Raw genomic sequence first — 10,000 nt, forward strand, 5'->3', positions numbered from 1 at the left:
CTCTCTCTCTCTGTCTCCCTGTCTCTCTCTGTCTCCCTGTCTCTCTCTCTCTGTCTCCCTGTCTCTCTCTCTCTGTCTCCCTGTCTCTCTCTCTCTGTCTCCCCGTCTCTCTCTGTCTCCCTGTCTCTCTCTCTCTGTCTCCCTGTCTCTCTCTCTTTGTCTCCCCGTCTCCCCGTCTCTCTCTCTGTCTCTCTCTCTCTGTCTCCCTGTCTCTCTCTCTGTCTCCCTGTCTCTCTCTCTGTCTCCCCGTCTCTCTCTCTGTCTCCCTGTCTCTCTCTCTGTCTCCCTGTCTCTCTCTCTGTCTCCCTGTCTCTCTCTCTGTTCCCTGTCTCTCTCTGTCTCCCTGTCTCTCTCTCTCTGTCTCCCTGTCTCTCTCTCTGTCTCCCTGTCTCTCTCTCTGTCCCCCGTCTCTCTCTCTGTCTCCCGTCTCTCTCTGTCTCCCCGTCTCTCTCTCTATCTCCCTGTCTCTCTCTGTCTCCCTGTCTCTCTCTGTCTGTCTCCCTGTCTCTCTCTGCCTCCCTGTCTCTCTCTCTGTCTCCCTGTCTCTCTCTGTCTCCCTGTCTCTCTCTCTGTCTCCCCGTCTCTCTCTGTCTCCCCGTCTCTCTCTCTGTCTCCCCGTCTCTCTCTGTCTCCCTGTCTCTCTCTGTCTCCCTGTCTCTCTCTCTCTGTCTCCCTGTCTCTCTCTCTGTCTCCCTGTCTGTCTCTCTCTGTCTCCCTGTCTCTCTCTCTCTGTCTCCCTGTCTCTCTCTGTCTCCCTGTCTCTCTCTCTCTCTCTCTCTCTCCCTGTCTCTCTCTCTGTCTCTCTCTGTCTCCTCTCTCTCTGTCTCCCTGTCTCTCTCTCTGTCTCCCTGTCTCTCTGTCTCCCTGTCTCTCTCTCTGTCTCCCTGTCTCTCTCTCTCTCTGTCTCCCTGTCTCTCTCTCTCTGTCTCCCTGTCTCTCTCTCTCTGTCTCCCTGTCTCTCTCTCTCTGTCTCCCTGTCTCTCTCTCTGTCTCCCTGTCTCTCTCTCTCTGTCTCCCTGTCTCTCTGTCTCCTCCCTGTCTCTCTCTCTGCTCTGTCTCCCTGTCTCTCTCTCTCCCCTCTGTCTCTCTGTCTGTCTGTCTCTCTGTCTGTCTGTCTCCCTGTCTCTCTCTCTCTCTCTGTCTCTCTGTCTGTCTCTCTCTCTCTCTGTCTCCCTGTCTCTCTCTCTCTCTGTCTCCCTGTCTCTCTCTCTGTCTCCCTGTCTCTCTCTCTGTCTCCCCGTCTCTCTCTCTGTCTCCCTGTCTCTCTCTCTGTCTCCCTGTCTCTCTCTCTCTCTCTGTCTCTCTCTCTCTCTCTCTGTCTGTCTCCCTGTCTCTCTCTCTCTGTCTCCCTGTCTCTCTCTCTCTGTCTCCCTGTCTCTCTCTCTCTGTCTCCCTGTCTCTCTCTCTCTGTCTCCCAGTCTCTCTCTCTCTCTCCTGTCTCTCTCTGTCTCCCTGTCTCTCTCTCTCTCTCTCTTCTGTCTCTCTCTGTCTCCCTGTCTCTCTCTCTGTCTCCCTGTCTCTCTCTCTCTGTCTCCCAGTCTCTCTCTCTCTCTCCTGTCTCTCTCTGTCTCCCTGTCTCTCTCTCTCTCTCTTCTGTCTCTCTCTGTCTCCCCGTCTCTCTCTGTCTCCCTGTCTCTCTCTCTGTCTGTCTCTCTCTCTCTCTCTCTGTCTCCCTGTCTCTCTCTCTGTCTCCCTGTCTCTCTCTCTCTATCTGTCTCTCTGTCTGTCTCTCTCTCTCTCTCTGTCTCCCTGTCTCTCTCTCTGTCTCCCTGTCTCTCTCTCTGTCTCCCTGTCTCTCTCTCTGTCCCTGTCTCTCTCTCTCTCTGTCTCCCCGTCTCTCTCTATCCCTGTCTCTCTCTGTCTCCCTGTCTCTCTCTCTGTCTCCCTGTCTCTCTCTCTCTGTCTCCCTGTCTCTCTCTCTCTGTCTCCCTGTCTCTCTCTGTCTCCCTGTCTCTCTCTCTGTCTCCCCGTCTCTCTCTCTGTCTCCCTGTCTCTCTCTCTCTCTCTCTCCTCTCTCTCTCTGTCTCCCCGTCTCTCTCTCTGTCTCCCTGTCTCTCTCTCTCTGTCTCCCTGTCTCTCTCTCTATCTGTCTCTCTGTCTGTCTCTCTCTCTCTCTGTCTCCCTGTCTCTCTCTCTGTCTCCCTGTCTCTCTCTGTCTCTCTCTCTCTCTCTCTCTGTCTCTCTCTCTGTCTCCCTGTCTCTCTCTCTCTGTCTCCCTGTCTCTCTCTCTGTCTCTCTCTCTCTCTGTCTCCCCGTCTCTCTCTCTCTGTCTCTCTCTCTGTCTCTCTCTCTCTGTCTGTCTCTCTGTCTCTGTCTCCCTGTCTCTCTCTCTCTGTCTCCCCGTCTCTCTCTCTCTCTCTCCTGTCTCTCTCTGTCTCCCCGTCTCTCTCTCTGTCTCCCTGTCTCTCTCTCTCTCCTGTCTCTCTCTGTCTCCCCGTCTCTCTCTCTGTCTCCCTGTCTCTCTCTCTCTGTGTCTCCCTGTCTCTCTCTATCTGTCTCTCTCTGTCTCCCTGTCTCTCTCTCTCTGTCTCCCTGTCTCTCTCTCTGTCTCCCTGTCTCTCTCTCTCTGTCTCCCTGTCTCTCTCTCTCTGTCTCCCTGTCTCTCTCTCTGTCTCTCTCTCTGTCTCTCTGTCTCTGTCTGTCTCTCTGTCTCTGTCTCCCTGTCTCTCTCTCTCTGTCTCCCTGTCTCTTTCTGTCTCCCTGTCTCTGTCTCCCTGTCTCTCTCTCTCTGTCTCCCCGTCTCTCTCTCTCTCTCTCCTGTCTCTCTCTGTCTCCCCGTCTCTCTCTGTCTCCCTGTCTCTCTCTCTCTCCTGTCTCTCTCTGTCTCCCCGTCTCTCTCTCTGTCTCCCTGTCTCTCTCTCTCGTGTCTCCCTGTCTCTCTCTATCTGTCTCTCTCTGTCTCCCTGTCTCTCTCTCTGTCTCCCTGTCTCTCTCTGTCTCCCTGTCTCTCTCTCTGTCTCCCTGTCTCTCTCTCTGTCTCCCTGTCTCTCTCTCTCTGTCTCCCTGTCTCTCTCTCTCTCTGTCTCTCTCTGTCTCCCCGTCTCTCTCTGTCTCCCTGTCTCTCTCTCTCTGTCTCCCTGTCTCTCTCTCTCTCTCTCTCTCTCTCTCTGTCTCTCTCTCTCTCTCTCTGTCTCTCTCTCTCTCTGTCTCCCTGTCTCTCTCTCTGTCTCCCTGTCTCTCTCTCTGTCTCCCTGTCTCTCTCTCTCTGTCTCCCTGTCTCTCTCTCTCTGTCTCCCTGTCTCTCTCTGTCTCCCTGTCTCTCTCTCTCTGTCTCCCTGTCTCTCTCTGTCTCCCTGTCTCTCTCTCTGTCTCCCTGTCTCTCTCTCTGTCTCCCTGTCTCTCTCTGTCTCCCTGTCTCTCTCTCTGTCTCCCTGTCTCTCTCTGTCTCCCTGTCTCTCTCTCTGTCTCCCTGTCTCTCTCTGTCTCCCTGTCTCTCTCTCTGTCTCCCTGTCTCTCTCTGTCTCCCTGTCTCTCTCTGTCTCCCTGTCTCTCTCTCTGTCTCCCTGTCTCTCTCTGTCTCCCTGTCTCTCTCTGTCTCCCTGTCTCTCTCTCTGTCTCCCTGTCTCTCTCTCTCTGTCTCTCTCTCTGTCTCCCTGTCTCTCTCTCTGTCTCCCTGTCTCCCTGTCTCTCTCTGTCTCCCTGTCTCTCTCTCTCTGTCTCCCTGTCTCTCTCTCTGTCTCCCTGTCTCTCTCTGTCTCCCTGTCTCTCTCTGTCTCCCTGTCTCTCTCTCTGTCTCCCTGTCTCTCTCTCTCTGTCTCCCTGTCTCTCTCTCTGTCTCCCTGTCTCTCTCTGTCTCCCTGTCTCTCTCTCTGTCTCCCTGTCTCTCTCTGTCTCCCTGTCTCTCTCTCTCTGTCTCCCTGTCTCTCTCTCTCTGTCTCCCTCTCTCTCTCTGTCTCCCTGTCTCTCTCTCTCTGTCTCCCTGTCTCTCTCTCTGTCTCCCTGTCTCTCTCTCTGTCTCCCTGTCTCTCTCTCTGTCTCCCTGTCTCTCTCTGTCTCCCTGTCTCTCTCTCTCTGTCTCCCTGTCTCTCTCTCTCTGTCTCCCTGTCTCTCTCTCTCTGTCTCCCTGTCTCTCTCTGTCTCCCTGTCTCTCTCTCTCTGTCTCCCTGTCTCTCTCTCTCTGTCTCCCTGTCTCTCTCTCTGTCTCCCTGTCTCTCTCTCTGTGTGTATAAAGGGTTAATCGCTGAGCTCCGGTCGGGCTCCGCGGGCAGCGCTGCTGCCTCCGATATTCCGGCTCGCTGTGGATTCTGGGAGTCGGTGGGATCCTGCCCAGGCTGCTTACTGGGAGAACTGGGAGCGGATCTGGTTTCGCCCCGCCACCTTGCTGTGTGAGTAGCTCTGCGTGTCGCCTCGCTTCGTGTCTTTCTGTGTGCGTGGCGCGGGATGAGCGGGAATGTGCCGCCGCCGCTCAGGCTGCCATGTTTGTTCGTGTCGCTGCTGCCGTGGAGGCCGGAGCCCGGAGCCCGGAGCTGGCGGCTGGCGGCTGGCGGAGCGGGGCGGCCGCTCTGCGCGCTATCCGCGCTCTGCGCCGACCTGCACCGGGCGAAACGCCGCTTTCATCGGCTGACAGCGGCGGTTATGCGCCTGACGCCGAGCGGAGGCTTTAAAACCCCGCTGCGGGCCGCGGGCTGCTGTTGACATGCGGAAATGGAAAAGCCCACCGTGGCGGACAGGAAGCCTCCTTCACCTGGCCGCGGGAGGAAATGCCGCAGATGTTCTCGACCAGCACATGTTTTATTTCTCCGCTGGATCCGCGAGGAAACGCGGCTGATTCAGAGCAGAATAAGACATATAATCATCATATAATCATCATATATAATCATCATAAAGCAGCAGCAGTGGCCCGAGCTGACACTCATTGATCTCACAGCTCATGACTGGAGTCTGGCGCAGAAACATTGAGTTATTATATGACATAATAAACGCGCTAAACTTTGATTAAGTTTGTTCCTCATTTAAAATGCTTTAAATGATCGTTTAATGAACGAACATTCCGTAATGCCATCTGTCATGAATAAAAGATCTTTGCACAGGATCTCCTGGTAATTGGCATCTTCCTGCACAGTGACATTGAAGTGCTGAGCCATCATTGCTCTCCTGTTGTCACTCTCATCTTTATTTACATCAGCCAGCAAAATGCTGTTTATGTTTCTGTAAAAATCCTCCAATAAATCAGTCGGACACAGATTTACTGAACATGACAGGGAAAAGCTCTGTTGTTAATATGAAATCAGATTTTGTTCTGATGGTTGGATTTCCAGCCCTCTGATCTGCTTATACTTATTTTAGGTGAAAACTATTTTTCTTCCAGAACTAAAATCAACAAAATTGTTTCTTACTACTTTTGTCCTATTAAAAGACAAAGTCCTCTCTACCATTGAATCATTTACAGAAACTTTCTGTCACAAAAATGTTAACCTTAATTAATGAATGAGTTTTCTCATTCACTAGACAAGTAATACTTAGTATTTCTTCTCTTTCTACACATCTGGAAAGGAAGAATTCCAGGTGTGGAATTCCATTAATATAAATATATTAATGAATATATTAATTAATATTTGAATCTGAAGACAAATATTAATGTTGAGAGGAAACGGCTCAGATTTACTGCAATGTTTCCATTGGATCAAATGCAGCGTCAGGTGTGGAGCCGATCCGCCGCTCTGCAGCCGAACACGACTTGGAATAAAAACCAACTCAAACAGCTTAGCATCTTATTGTAGCATTTAGCTTGGCTAGCATGGTTAGCATTCCTGTCTGTTCTGGTTTCTTCAAAGGAACAAGTTCATCTTGAATCTCCGTTTGAAAGCAGCAGCCATCATGTCCTCATAGAAAAACTTTTTCTAGAAGTGTTTGCTTTTTTTAGAAGTTATTTTTGAAACATTGAATTGATACTGAAACGTTGTCACCAGACTCAGACACACACCTGCAGTTTCTGTTAAAGTTTGTGTTGAAAGAAACTGATTTGGGAAAATATTTGGTTATTTTTTGTTACTTATATGAATTATTGTGATTTTTGCCTTAAGATGTCCACTGAACTTTATATCCATCTGATGATGTGATTTTTAGATATAAAATGATTGTTGATCAGTTCTGAGGTTCTCTCATACTGCTCTACTCTCACTTTGTGATCCTCCTCTGTGTGTAACTAGTGGCTCGTAATGCCTGGTTTTCCTCTGCAGAGCCCAACGCCGGCGGCACTCGGAGCACCATGTCGAGCCGAGGAGGAAAGAAAAAGACGACCAAGACGTCCCGGTCCACCAAGGCCGGCGTCATCTTCCCTGTGGGGCGCATGCTGCGCTACATCAAGAGGGGGTTGCCAAAGTATCGCATCGGCGTGGGAGCGCCGGTCTACCTGGCCGCCGTCCTCGAGTACCTGACCGGTGAGCTGCACTGCTGAAGAGAAAAGCGTGGAAACTAGGGGTGCACCGATTTATCGGCCAGACGATTTATCGGCCAGACGACTGCCTTAATTTTTAATTGATACTTAAATGTGAAGCAGATCTTATCTAAAATCTGCTGCTGACATCAGCTCATGTCCAAACCTTTGCAGTCATCAATAGTCGTCCTGCTGTTACCAACTCAGCAACATTCTTGCTATATTCAGCAACATTTCAGAGAAAAAACCTGGAATCAGCCAGAATCAGAATCAACAGATCAGGTTTTTTAAAGATCGGTGATCGGACAGAAAACTGCATTGAGAGATGTTTTAATTACTGCTATCGATGTGTTACAGTCTCTTTTTCTAGTTTGTGCATTCCAGTTAACAATCAATCAATTACTAAATGAGTTGACGATTATTTTAACAATTGATTGATGATGGTTAATCATTTCAGTTCTACTAAAAATGTGTGTTTCTTTTATGTTTCTGCATTTAGCTGAGATCTTGGAGCTGGCTGGCAATGCAGCGAGAGACAACAAAAAGGGCCGAGTGACGCCGCGGCACATCCTGCTGGCCATCGCCAACGACGAGGAGCTCAACCAGGTGAGCTGCAGGAAACCTGCGCTGGACGGTTTGGGTTCCTCCTCTCTGCACCAATGCGCCTGAAACCGTGGAGTTTGTCGTTCTGTGGCAGTTGCTGAAAGGCGTCACCATCGCAGCAGGTGGAGTTTTGCCCAACATCCACCCGGAGCTGCTGGCTAAGAAGCGAGGCGCCAAGGGGAAGCTGGAGACGCCGGTGTCGCCGGCGCCGGAGAAGAAACCCAAGACAGTGAAGAAGACTGCAGCGAAGAAACTGGGTGGCAAAAAGGCTGGCGGGAAAACCAAGGTGAGCCTGGAGCCGGCTGGGTTTCAGCCGCTGTGTAGAAACGCACTGATTTCTGAAAGCTCTCATTTTGGAAAAAAGGTTGGGCTGAGATGGTTTTATTTTTTGGTTGAATCGATGTTGGTGTATTTAGCAAAACTGCAACAGGAAGTTGCCGTTTTTGCAAAAAATTTATTTATTTTTCAAAATTTATCATTTAGAAAAAATATGATCATCTATCCAACCACTTTTATTGCATCATGAGTCACATGATCAACAGGAAGTTACTACTGGCAGAAACCAGGAAGAAGAAGATAGGAAGTGGGTAGGAGGATGACAGCACTGCTTGCTTTTTTCTGATTTATCACATTAACAAACTTATTCATGTGATTTTAATTCAGCTTCTTATTTAATGGAAAGAAACAAATCATATTTTTTACATTAGAAGAATGTGGACTAAAAGTTTTGAGCGTATTTGTATGGGAAACGCAGCTCCAGTCGCTGCTCTCTGCTCAGCTCCATTTCACTCATTATGCTGGTGAATTAGGTCAGTCACTTTTAACACAGTCACTTATTTTATCTTCAGTATTTTTGCAGAAATGATCTTTTATCTTGAATTTAAAGTGTTTTTTTTTGTGTGTAAATAGCTAGTTAAAAAAGTCAAACTAAACACATTGCGAATGAAATTGATAAATACTTTGCTGACATCTTGCTGCTGATTGGTCTCTGCAGAGAGGCGAGGTGAGCAAGTCGGCGTCTGCAGACAGCACAACGGAGGGATCTCTGGCCGACAGCTTCACCGTTCTCTCCACCAAGAGTCTCTTCCTGGTCAAAAGGTCAGAAATCTGCTCCACCTAAACATACACAGCAACAATGAAGGACTTAACCATAAAAAGTTGTGGATATTGTTGCATTTTTCTACCAATATTGATATAAAGAGATGTTAAAAACTCTATTAATTTATATATTAAGTTCAGAGAATATTTCTGGTAGGTCAGAATCACATCATTTATCCTCTTTGCTTCGGTTCCTGTAACAGTTTCACTTACTCAGTATAATTTACTCTGACAAAATTATTACAATTTTATGACTTGGTCAAAGTTTTCAAAATAAAACGGGTTAATTTAGAAACCTTTGATTCTTCCTCTGCTGTTCTGTCCTGTTGATTTCTGTCTGTCTCTTGCAGGAGATTTTCCTTCCTATAATCAGATTTTCATTTCGATGTTGGTGACAGAAAAGTTTCATGTTTATTTTGATCTGCGCTGATTTGGTGTTGCAGTTGGAAAACCTTGAGATTTTGGTCCCATAAGAAAAGATTCCAGCATGGTATTAATTAAAAGCAGATTTTCTGGCGTCGCTTCATCTGAAAGAAACTGTTGAACATGTAAAACATTAAATTAACATTCATATTTAAGTTAACGCTTTATGTCCCATCATGCATCAGGATTTGTTTTGGTTAAACGTTTAGGGTTTAATTTAATGCGCATAGTTTTAGTTCATATATGCTAAGCTAAGAGTTAGCGGTCAGATAATTTATGACAATGGAAATGAAAGATTCAGATTGAGGGAAATGTGGATTAATCCTAATTTAGAGGATAATCTGAGCTTCACTGTGAGCAGTTTGATCATTTGTTATGAATCTGAGCCAAAAATGAACTGATATTAATATTAGAAAATGTATCAAAAATGTAAATAAATAATTTCATTTAAAAAAATAAAAATACACATTTTATTGTCTAGAAGTGAAAAATCTTTTATTCTTTAGTTTTTAATGTTTGATTATTTGTAATTGTTCAAACATGAGACAAACTGTTAATTACAGTATAGAGCTGATCTGATGATTATTATTGATTAACTGATTAATAGTTACAGAGAAAAGTGTATAGAATATGAGATTTTTTGTTTGAAATGTGTGAAGGTAAAAGTTTTCGGTGAAACATTTAAGGTGTTTTCACCTTAAAAGCCAAATTATCTCCAGATTCCTGCGTTATTATTTCAGTGCTACGGTTCGCTGATCGATTCCTACATTAGTTGACTTGAATAATTGAATAATCTGATTAATCGTTTCCGTCCCAATCTCAGCTGCTTCATGCTTGGTATTATCAATGAAGGTTATTGATCAGTGATCGGTTTGGGTCCAGAACGTCAAGGTATTCCTGTGATCTGCAGGGTCCGTCTGGCACTAACACTCTGCCTCTTCATCGTTCTGCTCCTCTTCCTCCTGTGCATGCGCCTCCACAGCTCAACCTCATCCACAGCGAGGTCAGCAACTTGGCTGGCTTTGACGTGGACGGGGTCATCAACCCCACCAACGCCGACCTTGAGCTGAAAGATGACCTAGGTGAGACCCCTCCCCCACCAGGGGACGTCAGACAGAGATCCTTGAATGTCCAGGAGCTCAGCAGATCGGCCTAGTCCAATCACGAGCAGCAGATCGGCCTAGTCCAATCACGAGCAGCAGATTGGCCTAGTCCAATCACGAGCAGCAGATCAGCCTAGTTCAATCACGAGCAGCAGATTGGCCTAGTCCAATCACGAGCAGCAGATCAGCCTAGTCCAATCACGAGCAGCAGATCGGCCTAGTCCAATCACGAGTGTCCTCTGTCTAAAAGTAACGTTCATCAGCTGATTTAATTGAAGCAATGAATGGAAAATCTGAGTTTCTGATTGAAAAAGTTTAAAGTTGATTTAAAATTTTACAATTTTAGAAAAATATGGTCATCCATCCAACCATCCATCCAACCATCCATCCAACCATC

General features: G+C 47.5%; 1 pseudogene; it reads left to right on the top strand.

Moving 5' to 3' along the window:
* The window catches only part of LOC129355299 (core histone macro-H2A.1-like), a 26,676-nt pseudogene that overhangs the window by 6,358 nt on the left and 10,318 nt on the right, over positions 1-10,000 (top strand).

The sequence above is a fragment of the Poeciliopsis prolifica genome, unplaced genomic scaffold (assembly GCF_027474105.1).
Source record: "Poeciliopsis prolifica strain line A6 unplaced genomic scaffold, Auburn_PproV2 SCAFFOLD129, whole genome shotgun sequence".
In the NCBI taxonomy this organism is placed as follows: Eukaryota; Metazoa; Chordata; class Actinopteri; order Cyprinodontiformes; family Poeciliidae; genus Poeciliopsis; species Poeciliopsis prolifica.